We start from the raw sequence: 18,364 nt of genomic DNA, 5'->3' as shown, positions 1-18,364 counted from the left end.
TGTTCCCTTGCGCACCTTTGAAGAGACAGTTTGGAGGACCAGTGAAGTAGAACTTCTATGGCTAGTTAACCATGATGGTTTGCACAGTTTACAGTTCACATCAATAGAGAGAGCTCAGGGAAAAACCTGCTTATGTAACACCAAGCAGACAGATCATAAGAATCAGAAACGTGTGAAAAGAAGAGAGTGAAACTTTTGAAAAAGAGGAAACAAATGGCTTATTGATGAAATTTGTATTGTTGTTGAAGGATATTTTAGATGAAAGGCTTTTTATGTGTGTGTAGATGTAAAGGTTTGAGCAAATAAAAAGTAAACAAGTTCAAAATACATTAATCTAGTAACTTTCAGCTGTTTGCTGCCATCTAGTGACATACATTGATAAGACTTTCCCAAATTTAATTTGACTTGATTTTAATATTTTTTAAATATATTATGAGTAGCTACAGTAGTCTTTTAAAGGAAAATATATATAAAAAATATTTTATTATAAAAGAAAACTAAAAATAACTTTGGATAGAATTACTATAGAGCCCTTAAATGACATTAACAAAATGAATTGCTGCCTTAAATTAGCATTTTGTGTGCACAAATTAGGATCTTGTGTGCACAAATAAGTATTTTGTGTGCACAAATTAGCATTTTATTTGCTATTGTGCACGTAAGTTGGTATTTTGTGAGGACAATACTAACTTGTGCTCACAAAATGTAAATAAAATGTTAATTTGTGGCCACAAAGTAGCAAGTTGTGCTCATGTTTCAATTTCATGTCCAGTGTTCTGTAGATGTGTTAATATTTTAAAGGAAAATATTTAAAAATCTTATTATTAAGTAAACTAAAAATATCTTTAGATTGATTAAAAAGAAATTAGGAGGAGAAAATAAAATAAAACTGGAGAAATATGTCAAAGAATAAAACTAGCAGGTGTCAGCAAAACTGGAGGGAATATGCTCACATGTTGTGGTCAGATAGAAAGCCTCTCTTTTAGAGCAGCAGCTTTGGGTGTTGCCATGGAGACGTGTAGCATCAGAGTGAAATAGTTGAGGTTTTTTGTTCCATGTTGGTTTTTGCTGCTGCAGTTTTTGGTGGACCCAGAGTGTCTTCATCTCTGCAAACCTGAGAATTTAGGCTGACTCTTCTGTTTGTGATTGGATAATTTTCTTGTGCTTGGCAGAAACTAGAAAATTGTTTTTTGTAAATTTTGGCTAAAAACGACATAATCATAGATAAAAGACCATCAAAAGATGATCGGAGTGGGATTTTAAAGAACAAATAGCCAGTATTTTGGCCTTCTCTGCACTCAGTTTTTGCCTTTACAGCACAATGCAATGACTATCTCCAATCTTTCCTCTATTTAAATTTGATATTTTTTTCTGTACAAATAAAGCAAACTATAGCAGTAATGAATCACACACTGTTTAACACGCCTTTCCCTGTTATCAGGGGCTCCAGTGACCCTGTGGCCCCAAATGAGTATATTTTTCCCAGAAGTTGCATAAATGGATAGAAGAGTCACAAAAGTGCCGACTATAACTGTATGAGTTGTCTGTCAAATGTTCAAGTACCACCTCACATTCATTCCCCAAAAATAGTTTTTACTGAGGGTCAGTTTTTAGTCATTTGTTTAAATTTATATTTGTGTGCCTGAACCTTTAGAAATCTTTAAAAAGGCTCGCTGCAAAAATAAATGTATTACGATTGAACATGACTTAACTAAATCCTTCACGTTCATAAACACATATATAAAAATGATGCATTCAAGAAGTTATAGATCTTTAAAATAAGACTGCAATGAGTCTGCTCTAAACCTCCATAATCTTTTGTTGCATGACAGATGTTATATTTATTTGTACCATACGTGTTCATTGTGCCTTGCATGTAAAAAGTATGGAAGGAAGTTGTGGTTATTTTTGGGCTTAAAATAAAGAGTTCCCTCAAAAGTTCAGGGATGTGAAAGTACCTTTTGTGGTGTGAACAAGCATGTTTCCATGAGAAAATGTCTTCTTTTTTTTCCTGTAACTCACTTGGGTTGGGATTTTCACTTACAGTTTTACGCTGCAAAGGAGTAAAAATATTAGCTGCAAACTTGGTAAGTTTCAAAGCCGTATATGTCATAAAAGAACGAACTCCAACAACATTAGTCATAACAGAAAACGCTGAGCAGTTCCACTCCACACTGAACTGTTGCTTATTGCTCATGATATGATACATCCTAATGCATGACCATGATTAGAAAAAGTCTTCAGGCAGTGACTAATAAAAACTAGAAACATCATTTTTTTTTAGCTCAGCCAGCTGACAGCCTCTTCATCGCACCGTGGATTCAGAGGGAAATTAATGCGAAGTCAAAAGAAGACCCCCCCTCCCTCCCATCCCACTCCTGAGTTACGATTTCCCGAGTATCACGGAATCCAGGGAAACGGCCTGAACCGCCATCCATCAGCGTGAGTGTCAGCATCCTCTTGAACAATGTGTGACCTCTGGGCGTGATGAGGGTCATACAAGACAAGTCCACATTACACAAATACACAGAGCACGACTGCTTTTTTCACAAACTTTATTATGTACATCATGTACTCTGAGGAACACACTTCAACATAGAATAAGTGAAACCTGTGAGGATTTTAGAAAAGTTAGATTTTCTCTCGTGCTCGATTTGTCAGCTTCCAAAGTTAAAAAGTTTAGGTATTGACTAAACAGGACAAAAGGGAGGTGTCTCTAAACTTTTTGGCACTCCATGCAAATTAAGTGTTTAATTGTCTAATAATTCAATCAGCACACTTGATAGATATGTAATAAACAAAAAAACTGAACAAAATAAACATTTTTTAGCATTGCAACTGGAACTCATGCAGCTAAAATCACTCAAATCAAGTGGCTACATTTAAAATAATCATATCCATATTTGTTTTTCCTGCAAAAACTGATTCTTGAAAGCCAATTTATTAATTTTGCATGACTGCCAGTACTTTCAATTTATTTATACTTTTTACTAAAGACAAAAAAATATGTTGTTTTTTTTAAATATTTTTTGTTCCAGGTGAGGGATGCAGAGGCTGTAAGCTAACAACCCGCCGGTTTGAATGTGACAGGGCTATAAAACAGTGTGGACCCTGAGATCGGATCTATCTGTATGACTGTCTGGAAGCCTGACAGCTCTGGGTTTAGTCTGCACCCAGACCTCCTACATGCACGTCTCATTGTTTACTGCTCCATGCCTCACACTCCTCCCTCTACATATCTATCAATCCAGCCGGACCACACACACACACACACACGTGTATGAATACAACAAACACAAATACACACATCCTAATGCCACGGTTGTTGTCTTTGATTGACCTCAACACAATTCATGGAGGAGATAAGGTGACTGCAGTTGTTGGTTTACCTTCAATTAGACGTGACTTTCTTTACTCTTGAGCACTCACTTTTATTAGCTGCAAACGATAGTTCTGGCTCCATAAAATATTGTAACCTTGAGCACTTATTTCAGTTCTCACAGAGAACGAGAAAGATGATCTCAGTCGTCATGAATGAAGACCACTCACTCCCTGCTCTAATGCTGACCCACGTCACTGGGTTCCCCCAGTGCAGATGTGTGCTGTCGGGAGCCAGACTGCTGCTCGCTCCGCATGCAATTTCCTGTAATAAAAGAGCAGTTTGAGGTGATGAGCTCTGAGATAGCTGATGCCTGCTGGTGATACCTGCACGCTGGGGAATTCTGCCCATGTCTGACCTCAGAGAGGGTTCCTTACGAATACTGACTCACCCGTCGACTTTGCTAGCTATCCCTGTGTGTGTAATGGGAAATGGAATAAAGAGTAGCATTTGTTTTAAAGTAGCTGATAGCTACCAGGTATGAGGATGTACCTGCGAGACAAAAAAACGGTCTGTGCTGATTTCAATAAAGCAAGGAGCAAGAAGAATCCATCCTGAAAATGTAACAATAGTTTATTTAAGAGGGAACAGTGCAATTTAAAATAAAATAAAAACATGATTAAATAAAGTTTAAAAAGTTAAGTTACATTTTCACCTCTAGCCTCCTGGCTATGATGTTGAAAAGCATAAATACAAATACTAAATATAAAATTAAAAAAAATATTCAAATAGATAAAATACAACCTCACAATGTATTATTAAAATAACATTTAAAGAATAAAATAACATTTAATCACAACCTTAAAAAAACAGGCTTATCTTTGGGTGTAGGCATCTGAATTGACAAGCCACAATTTATCATCTACTTTTAAAATTAATAATAATAATATTATTATTATTATTATTAATAATACTACTGCTACTATTACTACTACTAATAATAATAAAGGTTATTTATTTAGCTCCTTTCAAGATAAAGACCACAAAGAGCTTCACGGTAAAACACAAAGTAAAACATAGAATATAAAAACAGAATTAGGAAAAAGCTATTTAAATATATATATGTATATATATGTGTGTTTTTAGCTGCTTTTTAAAAGAAAACACTAAGTCTGCAGCTCTGAGGCTGAGAGGATATCAGACCATTTTATTTATTTCTGGCTGGTTCGACCAAACCCTAAACACACATTTGTGCTAATCTTTAAACCAGCTCACCATTCTCACAATATCAAGCCTAACCTGCTTATTTTCTCTTAAGCTTTTGTTTTTCGGGTCGGCAACCTTTAATACTAAAAGAGCCATTTGTTCCGGTTTCTTACTAACCAAAAAATCCTCCTACTTAAAATAAAAGTGCAAAAAAAGCCAAATCAAAGATGGCCTTTTATGACTTAAGTCATAAAATCACAAAAAAGATTTTTTTTCTTTTTACTATCAAATATGAACATGACAACAGTGGTGCAGAATCTTATTTTTTTTAATAAATCTACCAGTATATGTGGTTTACGCTTATTCTAATAACAAACACTCTTACCATCATGTTTCAGTTTTTATGTCAAAATTCCCAATACAAATGACAAAACTTCATTAATTAAAATAAATCAAACCCTTTGTATGTTGAAATCATTTGTATTTTTCTTAATAGCCAAGAGCCACAATGGAGCAAAGAACTTTAGATAATCACGTACAACGAAAGCATCTCTGTTCAAGCGTTATACTTAGTCAACAAGTGTTTGTCCAAATGCTTGACTCAATGCTATTTTTATTTAATTATTCTCTTGTCTTGAGTCATTTTTTAAACAACTCTTGAAATAGAGATTGGGTCATCTGTGGAATCAGTTTGGGTGATCAAAATGAAAATGGAAGAGCTTTAATTGACATTTACACTTAAATGGTTTCAGTCTTTTAGGCCTTTAAGCCTTGTGGCCTCTAGGGGGAGCTAGAGGAGAAGAAGGAGCATGAGCAGTTGGAATGTCTTACTGTTGAGTCCACAAGCTTCCACTGCTGTATTTCACGATATTTAAAATATTTTATGTCTGTTACTGAGAAGAGTCAGAATAAAGCAAAACCACGGATTTTCAAAGTAACATTTCTATCAATAGACAATACTTCTATATTTGTAAGTAAGGGTTTATTGCACAAAAAACAGCTATTGTTATCTTGGGGACCCTCTATGTCTAAAGTTACCTTTTCTGTGTGGTCACATTTCACTAGTCCAGTCCTCACGTGCGTAGGAGCCTCATGCAAACAACATCTCAAGTGTTTTGTTTCCTTGTCGTCTCAGAGGCACGGCCAGAGCCAACAGATTGCTGTCTTACATGAGTTTTAACACCAGGTCACACAGACAGGATGTTGATAACATCCTGTAAAGTCCGCCTATCGTTCCTTTACTTAGGTCCACTGTTTCTCTCCGTCTCGTCCACCTTCCCGCCCACACCAAGCGGCGATTCATCACAACACAGACTCACACAAAATAAAGTGCATCACCATTTTCTGTGAACGAACACAGAAGTAATTGTGAAAGACCCGCAGTTGACTTCATCCATCAGTAATCCCACTCACTTTGCTGCTTCTTCAGGGGAAATTTTAAAAATTCCGTTATTGAGACATTAAACCAACATTACAAGTGTTCAATTCAAAACAGATTTAGTTGAAACTATTTTATATTAAAATATTTTAGTCCTGATAACAATTCTAAGTTCCGATTATCAAAATAAAAGCATTTTCATCCTCATTATTCAGATTGACGTGGACCGCTTTGTGTTCAGAAACTATTTTGATTCAAACAATTAAAGCTGTCATCTTTTGGTAATGTTGCTGCTTTTGTCACCTTTCTGATTGCAAATCGTTTATTTCTTAATAGAAACAATATGTGGAAAAAGAGGTGGTTTTTGTGGTAAATTTGTTTGATAAACTTAGTGTATTCCCACCGTTGTTGCAGCATTTTCAGTTTCTTTCGCCACAGAGTGATAACCACACGTTTAGAGTCGGACTGGTGCCTCCCATTGGTGGCAAAACTGGAGTCCAAGTTAGAAGCGATCAATCATGCAGTTCATCAGCTCTCAGCAGCAATGTATAAATTTGTCCTCTGTGCTCTGACATTAGATGGACTATGAGGGTTATGCTGTGTTTAATCACACGCCTCCTGTGGGTTGGCAGCTGTCCAGAGGGCCCCGGACCGCTCAGGCCCCCTGTCAGGTCCAGCCTTAAGGCAGGATCTTCGAGGCCTGATTACAACACTGTCACAGAATGACAGATGAAGGCTCTAAAGAGCTCTATCTTTAGCTCTGGGTGAAGCCTTTGCTGCTGCTGCTGCCTCCACTTGGCTCTTAAGGGAAGAGTGGTGGGATGGAGAGGAAGGAAAAGACAGAACAACAGATGGTGAGAAAAAATAACTTTTACATGAGAATAGATTTTTTTTAGCCAAATAACATAATTGCAACAAGAAACACCTATAAGTACAACCATATTTGTAGAGGGGAAAGATTTCTTATGTTTAAAGCGAGAGTGTCTCGTCTGTCTTAACCTTCAATCACCGACACGGTGGGATTGCTGTCAGTAAAGAAGACAAAGCAGAGTTTTCTCTCCCTCCCTCCCTCTGTCTGTCTGTCCACCTCCCCTTCTCAGGCCTCTGTTGGTTTAACCCTGGTGGGCAGCAGGCAAGCTTGACAGCGCCCAGACACTATCAGGTGATTTATGGCGCGCTCTGAGAGTAGAGAAGAGATGACCACTCAGGTTTGACCCCTGCCATGTTATCAGCCTCTCATCAAGAAGCAGAAAACACTCAGATTTATTGTTGCTTACTCAGCCGAACCATATACCAAGGCAGCACTCAGTGCGCTTAATCCCACTAACTAGTTTATTTAGCTTATTTAGAAAATATATTATGAAGGAGTTGTTATAAGCATTGATTTATCTACGTTCAAATAGGCATATATTATTTTCAAAAGCTTTATACATTTAAAAAATATGTAAATGTTATGTTTTGATTTCTAAATTATTCAAGATTTTTTCAAACTTATCTCAACCTAACAGCTAAACTTTTTATTACTTCTTATCCTTCCTATTCTCCAAAAATAAAATATTTGTGTCTATGACAAAGTGTAAAACATTTACTTTAATAGGAGCCTGGTATTTTCAAATGCAGGAAACTGAAATCCTGTAGCATTTGTTTAGCTTGAAAAGTTCTTTTTACAAAATACTGCATGTGTCCTGTAGGGGGTGCTGTGCACAATGCTTTAAAAGCCCCAAACTATCTGTTTCTTGCAGAGATTTAAAGTTGTGTTGTAACTACTCATTCAGGACAAAAAAAAGCAGAACATTCTGACAAAATGCATCTTTAAATTCAGAAGTAAACTTTTTTGGGGGAAATTTTCTAAAATTAGCGTTCTACATCAGAACATAAAATCAAATGCCCCATATCAAACGCACCTGATGACTTATTTTCCTACCCAAAGAGTTTTATTTTCCACATAGTGCACCACAGAACATCTTTCAAAACAAGAGCAGGGCTGGGTTTAAGGTGATGTAAACACAAATCTATTTCTGTGGCTGTGACACACCGTGGTTTCTCTGGAAAGAGAGCAGCAGGCCAGCATTACAACAAAAGAGGCCACACAGACTGTGGTGGTCAGAGCATCTCTCTGGATCCAGACATGGACAGACGAGTGGAGAAGGGAAGAAAAGAAAATGGAAAAAGAGAGCATCAAAGTCAAACAATGAAAGTGCAGAAGTGATACAGGCCTCAAAATAAAAAAAGATCGTCATTTTGGATGACGAAGAGTGGACGGGTACTTTTAATTACTTCAGGTAGTGTTACTTCCATTGTGTTTAAAGCCCCACTCCAATTATATTTTTACATTTTGTGAAATCACTCCCAGTTGTCTTTTACTTATGGTTATGCAGTTTTTGACCAAAATAAAAAAAATCCTGTGTTGTTTTTAAGACATATTAGAAATTCACATTTAAGTTGTGGGCGGGATTGTTGGCATGGAAGTAACTTCAGCTGATATCCCAGCATTCCTTTTAGCTTACAGTACCTCACAACCCCAAGCTAACATTAGCGGAGCAACAAAATTGGCAAGCAATATTGGAGCTTTGCAGCCGTTCAGTTTAGAGCCAGATGGTAGCTCAGATGAGGAAAATAAAGTCGTTAATGGAAGAAATACTAAGCAATCCAGTAATAATCTTAAATTATTTTATATATGAAAAAAATGCCACAAGAACATGTTAAAAACACCAAAAAGATGATTTTCATTGGAGTGAGTTTTGAAATCACATGAATAATGAAGCAAAATAAAGGTTAGAGAAAACAACTCTTTCAGCTTTCCAGCAGCTTTAGCTGGGTACACAGTAAAAGAGCAGAGAGGAAAACTTTGTGGAGTGCTTGAAAGGGAGAAACAAGCCAGATTACTTTGCTAAAGTCATCCTGACACAGTGACACAGACCAGACTAAGAGCTCCCCCTCGTAAACTCAGGAGTGAGTCCTCAGTGATCTGGCACGAAGCGACAGTGGCGTGCACATCATTGAATTCACGCACACTTCTGTCCTTTAGTTTGTGTCGTTTGCCTCAGGGGTGAACTGGTTCAGGGAGGGAAGTTTAATCTGTGGGTTTACCTGGACGTGTGAGATCGTTTTATCAGCGGTGGAGATTTTCTGGCCACCGCAGAGCGGGGATCGATCAGACGGCAGACAGCTGAGACCAGACATCAGCCAACCTTTCCTTTTAGTGAGCCTTGGCCCACCCAAATGACTCCATCAATCTGTGGATTGGGTGCCAGAAACTCTTTTCTGTAATCCAAGAGCCTTCCTCCCACCCCAAACACACAAACACACACAACAAATCTTGCTCACTTACACTGTTGACCACATTTCCAAAGAGCAAAGGTGAATAGAAGGTGTGGATGAGACTAATGTCACCCGTTTGTTCATATGTTTCAACTCTGTCCTTCATGTTTTTGGCAGATTTGGTTCACTCCACTTACCAGAGAAGGTTAGTCAGTGATGCACTCTGAAATCTGTGCTGACAAGAAGAACAACTCCTGCACGCTGCTCTCCTCATCACCTACGTGAATGTGTGGGAGCTGGATGATAAAGAGCACAGGATGTGTGCGTTACACTGGTATTTTTCTAAGTGCACCAGATGAACATGATGTTACCAAGTTTCGCAAGGAGACAATGTGCTGCTCACTTTTATGGCTTTGGAGCTTTGGGCTGAGCGAATCTGAGTGACGCTGGTTCGTGTGAGAGTCTGGGAACAAAAGGGTTGAACAATTGAGAAACAACACTTACAGCAGCTTACTCACTCAGTGAAGGGCCAACAAAGTTTAATGAGTGATGTTTAGGCTGGTCGTTGCACCCACATTTGAATAATAGATCTTTTCCATTCCTGTTTCAACATTATGTCACAAGCCAAACAACCAGGTCATTGCATGGCTGTCAAAAAAAAAAAAAGCTGAAAATGTTTCCAGTAAGCAGCAGACTTACAGTGACGATGACTAACTGGCCGCAAAAAGCGTCATCAGATAACAGCAACCATCTTTCCGAAACATGGAAATTGACACAGTTTTTTAAAAGAAATCTCTTAGTGCCCATTGATAAAATAAATAAACAGTGACTCAGCTCTGCCACACGAAAGAAGAAGCTAGAGAAGATGTTTTGAGAAAGTAATCTTTTCATGAGCAATAAGTTGGATGCTAAACCCTCTGCTGCACTTACAGAACAGCATTTTTTTTCAGTTTATCCAACATATTTTAAGGTACAAACTACTTTTGTCTGACTGTCATGTCCCGGTTATAACGTTTCATTTATTCTTTCCTTTAAATGTCCAAACTTTTTGCAAAGAGGAACAGATTTGGTGAAGTGAGATTTCTTCGAACCCTTATAATAACATTTAATGCAAATGAACTATTTAATGACAATGTTTTTGTTATGGGATACTTTTAATTTCTTCACATAAAACAGAAATAATCTTGAATTCATTTTGACCAAAATTACAGTGAATTTTTACAGTGAATAAAAAAAGGATCAAAAACTTCTGTTTTAATAGAGAACTACATATTATTCCGAATGAAATGCTCACTGTAAAGTTCTAAACTTAAATCACATGAACAATAAATAAGACAAATATTTAACTTATTCAGTAGTACAAACCACTGTGGTGTTAATTAGAGAAATGCATTTCTTCTTGTTCTGTTCTTTAAGGTTTTAACCCTTCTGTTATCTTATGGGGTCCAGATGACCCCACCCTCACGTGTTATCCATCCCATGACAAATGGAGATGAAGGTGGACAGGATTTCATGTCTGCCTCGGACACCAGTCATTGAAAACCAACTACCAACGTCAACATATCTAGCATAGCACAAGGGTTAAAGGTTAAGTAGACACAGGTTGTTGCCATAGGTTTACAACTTATAATGTATTTTGGCGAATCCCAATCAAGAAATCATATTACAGTTCCTAAAAAGTGTGGTGTCATTGATTTTAAGACAGGAAATTTGAACAAGAGCCACACTTTGGACACGCCTGCTTTAAAGTTGGTGAAGGGGAAAGTGCAGCATTCAAAAGAGTTTTAGCAAAGTAATTGAATCCTATTTTGGAACATCTACACAACAGTGAGACACAAAATGTATGAAACTTTCTGCCAGAAATGAACAATAATGTACCGGTAGTTTAAATAAACGCAGTACTTTTATTGCGCAATATTGATTTATTTTCCATTTTGCATTGTTTATTAACTGACAGCATTTTACCCAGTGGAGTCATGTGGATGCATAATGTTTCAAGTTCATCTTACTCAACTCCTCACATGTATTTGATAGTGTTTGGTGGGTTAAATTATATTATTCTGAAAAAAATATATATAAACTGGCAACTCAACATTATAAATGTATTTCTTAAGCTTCAATTTAATGTGGAAGACCAATTCAAAGCATCCTACCTTCTTCTTTTTGCCAGCTGCCAGCCAAATCACAAACTGTTTTGAGACAGAATCATTCTCTGCAACTTTAGATGACAGTTTGGCTGAGACTGTCATGATACAGGATTGTGGAACTTTGGAGTTTGTAAATCTGAAGTTAACTGAAAACAGCGTTGCTTCCTGACACTGACAGAGAAAATTTGGCAAAACTTTTCATCGATCCACAAGCTCAGCTGCTGCTGTTCATTCCACAGCTGCAGGTTCCTTACAAATATGACTATAAAATTAGATTGTTTACATAAAAACTGCTGCAACAATCAGCCAAAAACTATGCTTCAGTCATACTTTACAATTTGTTGTCTCTTTTAACATGCTGATAGATTCATATTAGCATAAAAACACTTTTTCTTATGAGATGATGTATATGATGTGAATACACTTCTTGCACAGTGAGTTCAAATAAACACATTTACAAATACCATAAAACAAATCTAGAGTATTGCTAGCTCATGCTGTGCATTAATTTGTACGCCTGCTGCCGTGATGTACGCATATTTGTGTTAAACTGCCACCACTTGCTGACTTTTATTTCCCCTGCAGGGATTCGGATTCAGATAAGCTCCATCTCCATTTACAATCACAGCTCCTGAGATTGAGTCTTTTTTTCCTCTAATAAGTAAATTACCTCTAATACCTTCTGTGCCGTACATGGCTGCTCTCAGTCTCCTCAGGCGCTCATGGAAACCAGATGTCAGGATTGCCTTCCAGTGCATGCAGACGGCATCTAATGTATGGCGGGGCAGGAGAACACCCAAGGCACATGGATTTACGTGACCCCAGAAAGCGTAATAGATAACAGTTCATCTTCTTCATCCTCCACTTTACTCTGCAGTTTTTACATGCTGACTTCTCTCTGCTTTCAGGGTTCTATATTTCCCCCTCTACCATCAATCCTGTCCTTTTATCAGTGCAGCCAACGTTATCCCCACTGGACTCATTTCTTTTGCACGATAACAAACACTGGTTTTGTATTAAGGCCGGGGTCAGTTCAACTTGGCTAATGAGGGTATCAATCGATCTTAAGGTGCAGCGCCGCTAGTTGATAGGGGGAAAAGCTTTTTGGTGATCAAGAACGCCACCTGGAGAACATATTTATCCACGTTGCTTGTTTGACATTCCTCAACAGCTGTGTACCAATAATGTAAATACTGCAAGGCTGCTAACTGTTGCTAATGATATATCCTCAGTTTACAGACGTATCCATCATTGGTTGATGATAACTTCTGGTTTTGGAAAGTGAAAAGAGAGTTAAAAATGATACCATATGTGGTGCTTAAGGTGTGATGAGTACTTGTGTGCATGTGTGAGCCGAGCCTGCAGGGAACCGTATATGGCGTGCGTCCATGTGCACGGAGGTGGTTGAAGGTAGGAGGACGGGTTAGTGGATGCTCACTGAAAGGGCCTCCGAGGTGCTGCACCGCGTTAGCCAGAGGAACACGCTGCTTTGTGTCATGTGGTTTCTAAAAATACAGTTATGGACGCTCCTTCACCCCCTCCTCCAGCCCACACAAAGATGCAGCGGAACAAGGAGCGCAGAAAACCCGGGCTGACCCGACATGTGTGCTGTTGGCTATGACCCGTACCTGTTTCTGTGGGTTTTACAGGCAGCTTCACACCACCACGTCACGCATGGCTACAGTGCACGGCGTTTGAACACTGGCCCTTTGTACAGTCACAGCCCTGTGTGGGAAAAGCCTTCTGCCACACGCACCACACCACCTTCATCTCCACCTTAAAATGACATTTCCATCCATAAAATGCAACTTTTTACAGTATTTTCCTCTCAAATATAGACTTCTTTAGAATCGTTTGTCAGTAATGTTCCTTACTTTCAAATCAGGAAGTTCTAAATCAGCAGACGTTTTCCAAGATTTAATGGATAAATGAAGTAAAGGTAAACCCGATTGACAAACATATTAGATAAAATCAAAAGAAAAGACAAAAAAACCCTGCAAAACTGAATATTAAGGAAGTAAAAATATCCTTGTTTCAGGAAAAATTGTCTTGCAAGAAAATCAATCAAGAACAGTTTTTCAGTAGCAAAACAATCTAAGAAAATATGTTTTTTTCCCCCTAAAATAAGTATTCATGGTAAGACCATTCTTCTTACGCAATTGGCAGATTTTGTATTGCATATTTAAAGAAAAAAATGACAAATTTTAATCATTTTTGACTTATTTCTTCATACGGGACCTGTTTTTGCAGTTTAAGTCATTGGGGTTAAAATCTGTTGTCGTCTATGAGGGGCAATGGACTGCTTAGCTGAAATGCTGCACATTAGTTGTTTTATTTTTTTATTTTGGACTCTTCTGAGTCTTTGTAGACAGTGCTCAATGCAGAAGACCCGTGTTGGGTAAATGAGGTCCATCTGGAAGTCATTGGGAGGCGCTTGAGCCCTGCAGCTATGAGAGCTTCTGCCCACTTAATCCTCTTGTCACAAGCTTTCTGCACCCCCCTGCTTTTATTTTCTATTTTTGACCCTTTTTTGTTGGTCTCAGAAAAACTCTGGGAAATGTAGATCTACAACGTATTGGAAGAGCACACGCTGCAGACGAAAGGAATGACTGACACACTAACGGCAGCATCTCCTCTGTCCCAACTCCAGAGGGAGGTTGGTGGAGATCCTTATCTGAGACACCGAGCTGTGTATGTGTGTGAGTCTATGCGCATATATCTATGCTGTTGTGTGTGTTAAAGACAAACTGTGTCCCTGGAGAGAGGTGGATGTCGAGAAGGCCTGAGGGCACAGGAAATCCACAGAGACAGACTGACTGAAAGAGTGAAGCCTGTCAGAGAGATCATAGGATAAAGTTTGCTGATGTCTGCTTTAGCAGATATGAAGAGGTGAAGCAGTCGGTCGTCATCGAACAGGATGGCAGCTGCAATACTGTTTTTTAGGATTTCACTGCATGCATTTGTTAGTCATTTTTTCTTTCTAATCGACTCTTGCTGTTGCTTTTCCCTCCACTTAGACCTGTTTTTAGGTTCTTGGACTATTTAAATCTATTGGAAGTTTATAAGGCAAATCATTCGTCCCATACGCGTTTCGCCACGTGAAAGAATTGTTTTCTAGAGGGGAGCGGCAAAGGCCTATCAACAGTGCTTCTCGCTGGTTTTCTCTCTTTTTTTCGGGGCATATTGTGATTTCAGTCAGGCTGCTCGTGTGGCCTTTAACAGTTCACTTACGTTCTCAGCGTAGATCCCTGCACTCTGGCTTTGGAGGACCACCCACACACCCACAAACTCATTTGCTCTTCTCATGTCTTTTATATAAATGCACCCACACATGCTGGCTTCACATGGTGGGCTGCCCAAACAGAAAAATAATCACACTTGCATTTATCCTCAGGAATGGAAAATAATAACAGGAGTAAGAAAAGAAAAATCCATAGAAAAACAGGGAAGGAATGCATCTCGAATGTATTACAATCATTAATATTATTAACATTTATTTTTATAATCATTGATGAAAACACAATTATTATTATATGATGTATATTTCTACAATGTTTCTAACAAGAAACTCCACTAAACAGAAAGTAAACTAAACTTTTAAATAGAACGGCAGTTTTATTTTTATTTTAAAAAAGCACAGCTTAATTGTTAAAATCTAATTTAATCAAAATGATATAAAATAATGACACTTTTTTAACCCTAGAGCACGACGGTTGGGTGATTTATATAATTATCAATATGTTGAATTTTTCTGAGTGTCATGGTCCCTGGGTAAAGTCTCAAGGAATGAGTGGACCAAAGGATAGTCTCCAGTATCATTTTTTAAGGAAATTTTGTAAATTACAAAATTTTCAGTATTTTTTACGAACATGTTATTAGGATCTTCCTATGATTTTGTTTTTTATTTTGTTACATAAACCACAGTTGACAATGAAAGAAAACTACTCTAATTTATCATGTGTTGTCATATTTAAGTCTATTTTTGATGACAAATATTTTGTTGGGGGTATATTATTTCAAGTAATAATTAGTGATAGTGTAACTTTTTATAGCAAAAGTGTTCAAGGATTAAATACCGGCTTAAAAAATAACTATTTCACTGTAATAGTACATTTTTCTTTTAAATTGACAATGCTTTGAATTGATGACAAGCTGTTTTACTAATATAAGAAATTATAAATTTAAGAAATTTGGTACATTTATATTTATGCATATTTACATTTTTTGGGATATTATTTATTTTTAATGATGTGAACAGCATCATGTACCTTAAGTTAAATGTGTTGATTTTACAAAATTTGATTTAGGGTTTTGAAGAAATGAAATGTAGCATTTAAAAGCAAAGTTTGTTGTCTTTTATACGCTTTTTCATTAACCGTAACACCTGGTGATGTTATAACACAACATCTTTAATGCACTGTAACTTTTCAACCATTAATATAATCATTCGTTTTAACAATAAATTACATTAAATCAAAGAACATAAACACTCTGTGTTAAAGGGTTCAATTCTAATCTTGTTTTTGGAGAGAAGCCCATATCCTTTTAACTGTCCACCAAGGATTTTACAGCAGATTCTCTACTGATTCAGCTTTCAAATCCCAGCCACCACTTCCAGTTCCACTGAATCCTCCTTACTTCTGCCCCTCAGACACTCCTGTTACCTTGTGCAGCTTTTGCAAAGTTTACAAGACAGTTGAGTCTAAAGAAAACTCTGGAACTGGGACAGGAAGACCATATTTGTTCCTGAGCAGCTTCTCATTGAACCTGTTTTTACTGGCAGGCCTGCCTGTGTGGTTTCACGTTGCACATTCAGAAAGAGTAATTCAACAATTAAAACATAAAGGATTTATCTCAGCTTTGTTTTACCTCAACAGATAATTAAAAGGAGACATCTGCTTTTGATTATTTGTGATAAAACAGGCGAGTTTTTCACGGTGAAAGACTGTTTTAGTAAATGTTAAGAGCATAAATATGAGTTAAAATCGGTAAATACATTCAAGCAGATGGTTGGATCTAAAGCAGTTTACAGAATTTAGATCACCTCAGGGTCATTGTGAGGTTAAGTGTGTCGCCAGAGGTCAAATCAACCGTCAAGCCGGGGAACCGGACCAACGACTGCTTCAGCTAATGAGCTACAGGTGCTCAGAATCTAAATGTGACTTCTCACCATAGAAAATGTGCTTGTTAACAGCTGTGTTTTGATTAATTTTTTTTGTATGGCACGTCATACAAACTGGGTTTTTGCAGTTGTGTCACCCGTTTCAAATGATTCAATCACCCGCTCCCCGCCTCCCTGTCTGACGACAAGGAGGGAGAAAGCAATAGGTTCTCCCCTCACTCCAGCATGTCTGCATCATCTGTATGTTACGTGTGCGGCACTGCTAGTGGCAGAAGGAAGACAGAAAGAGAGCACCTTTTTAGGTAAACTGTTTGACATTCACGGGGAGGATGGGATAAACAGGAAACAGCGGGAACCCCCGCAACGTCCCACAGCCACACGCCAGGGTCGCAGCAAACATCCCCAAAATAAACACGTCTAATACCCACACATTTGTAGTTATCAGCCCTGTCAAAACATCAAAGGATTGTATGAACATTGTCTTTTTGGATACAAAAACAGATTTGGGGATATCGTTGTAACACGTAAACACTGATAGCTACACATACTGGAGAATTTAGAAAGGAGTCCCAAAAATAAATGCAGGTTTGTAACCAAATAATTTGTATCAAGACTTACTCCAATCATCTTCAGATGTATTTCAAAAGTGTTCTTTTAATTATGAATACACAACTTTTGGGCCAAATTATAAAACTGTCATTTTCGGACAGCAGTAGTTTATTAGAAATTTGTCTCTGAGTTATGGGCGAGACTGCTAGTGCAGAGTAAGCCTGCCCTTATTTCCCATCATCCTTTCGTTTACATGCTCTCCTGCTAGCTTAATAGCCTCTCACACCCCCAAGCTAACATTACCAGTAAAATAAAAATGAAAGCAATATCAGAGTTATCCAGCCGTACGGTGTGAGCCAGATGTCGGCTCAGACGAGGAAAACAAAAAAGTTCATGGATCTATTTGTCCGGAAGCTTTTGGCTCATCAATTGTAGTTTAATTACAAGCTTTTTCAGACATGTCTTCATCTGATTCACCGAGATTTGAAAGAAGGAATACTCAGAAAGCTTTATATTCTTTATATATGTCCTCCAATACGAGAAAACAAAATGCTTCAAAAACCTTTTAACCCCCACAAAAAACAGGGTTTTCATTGGATTGGATCTTTAACCTAAATGCAACATATAAGGATGTGTAACAATGTCGCATCTCGTTTTTTGTTGCAGTGGAATCCAAAAGCAAAAGTCACAAACACGCTCTGAGTGGAACATCACTCTGGCAGTCATGTGTTCAATATTGTATTTCCTGTCTCCTCTTTAACTGCTTTGGTAATTGGCTTGTGTTAACCCTGTGACCCAGATTTTGTAGACCCAGGTCTGGCATCAATGTGTGAATATAGTTTGTGTTGATTGGCACATCAAGCCAAAACTGATTGATTTGAAGCTATTTATCTACAGCTGATCAAATGACAACACAAGTTACTATAACAATAAACATTTGCTTGAATAACAATAAGGAATTTTTCCTTCCTTGGGGTCATCCTCCATTCATCACATGAAGATAAAATAAAATCTGTTTATATTTTGCTTTCAAGTTCACATCTATTTGTTTACAATTAGTGAAAATTTCATTAAAAGACAATGATATCATTATAGTTTTTGTCAGGACTGGAGAACGCTGTGGTTCTCTAGTATTTACACAAGTTTGAACAAAAAGGTCAATTAAGGAGTTATTGTGAGTCAGTTTTAGTGCAGCTTTTTTGTGCAACAGAAAATGACAGAATGATTTGAGAAAAACACGATTTGCAGAGTGAAGAATTACACACTGAGGTTGTTTTAGGCCTCCTGCTTTCTTTTCTCTTCAGCTCAAACTGAACGTCCAGCATCTAATCAAGAATTAAAAAAAAAAGAAAAAAACCTTGCAGAGTTCTGTGGTCACACTC

At 37.7% G+C, this 18,364-nt stretch overlaps 1 long non-coding RNA gene across 1 annotated transcript; it reads right to left on the bottom strand.

The window, feature by feature from the left end:
* Window positions 1-3,021: 3,021 nt before the first annotated feature.
* Window positions 3,022-10,165, bottom strand: LOC118598165. The gene is made up of 3 exons (XR_004947282.1): window positions 9,568-10,165; window positions 9,362-9,460; window positions 3,022-3,643 (listed from the first exon to the last, which is right to left on the bottom strand). It is a non-coding gene; the product is annotated as an uncharacterized LOC118598165 (long non-coding RNA).
* Window positions 10,166-18,364: the final 8,199 nt, after the last annotated feature.

Source organism: Oryzias melastigma, linkage group LG3 (assembly GCF_002922805.2).
Source record: "Oryzias melastigma strain HK-1 linkage group LG3, ASM292280v2, whole genome shotgun sequence".
Lineage (NCBI taxonomy): Eukaryota > Metazoa > Chordata > Actinopteri > Beloniformes > Adrianichthyidae > Oryzias > Oryzias melastigma.
The sequence above is the reverse complement of the archived record's forward strand: the minus strand, read 5'-3'. Positions and strand labels throughout refer to the sequence as shown.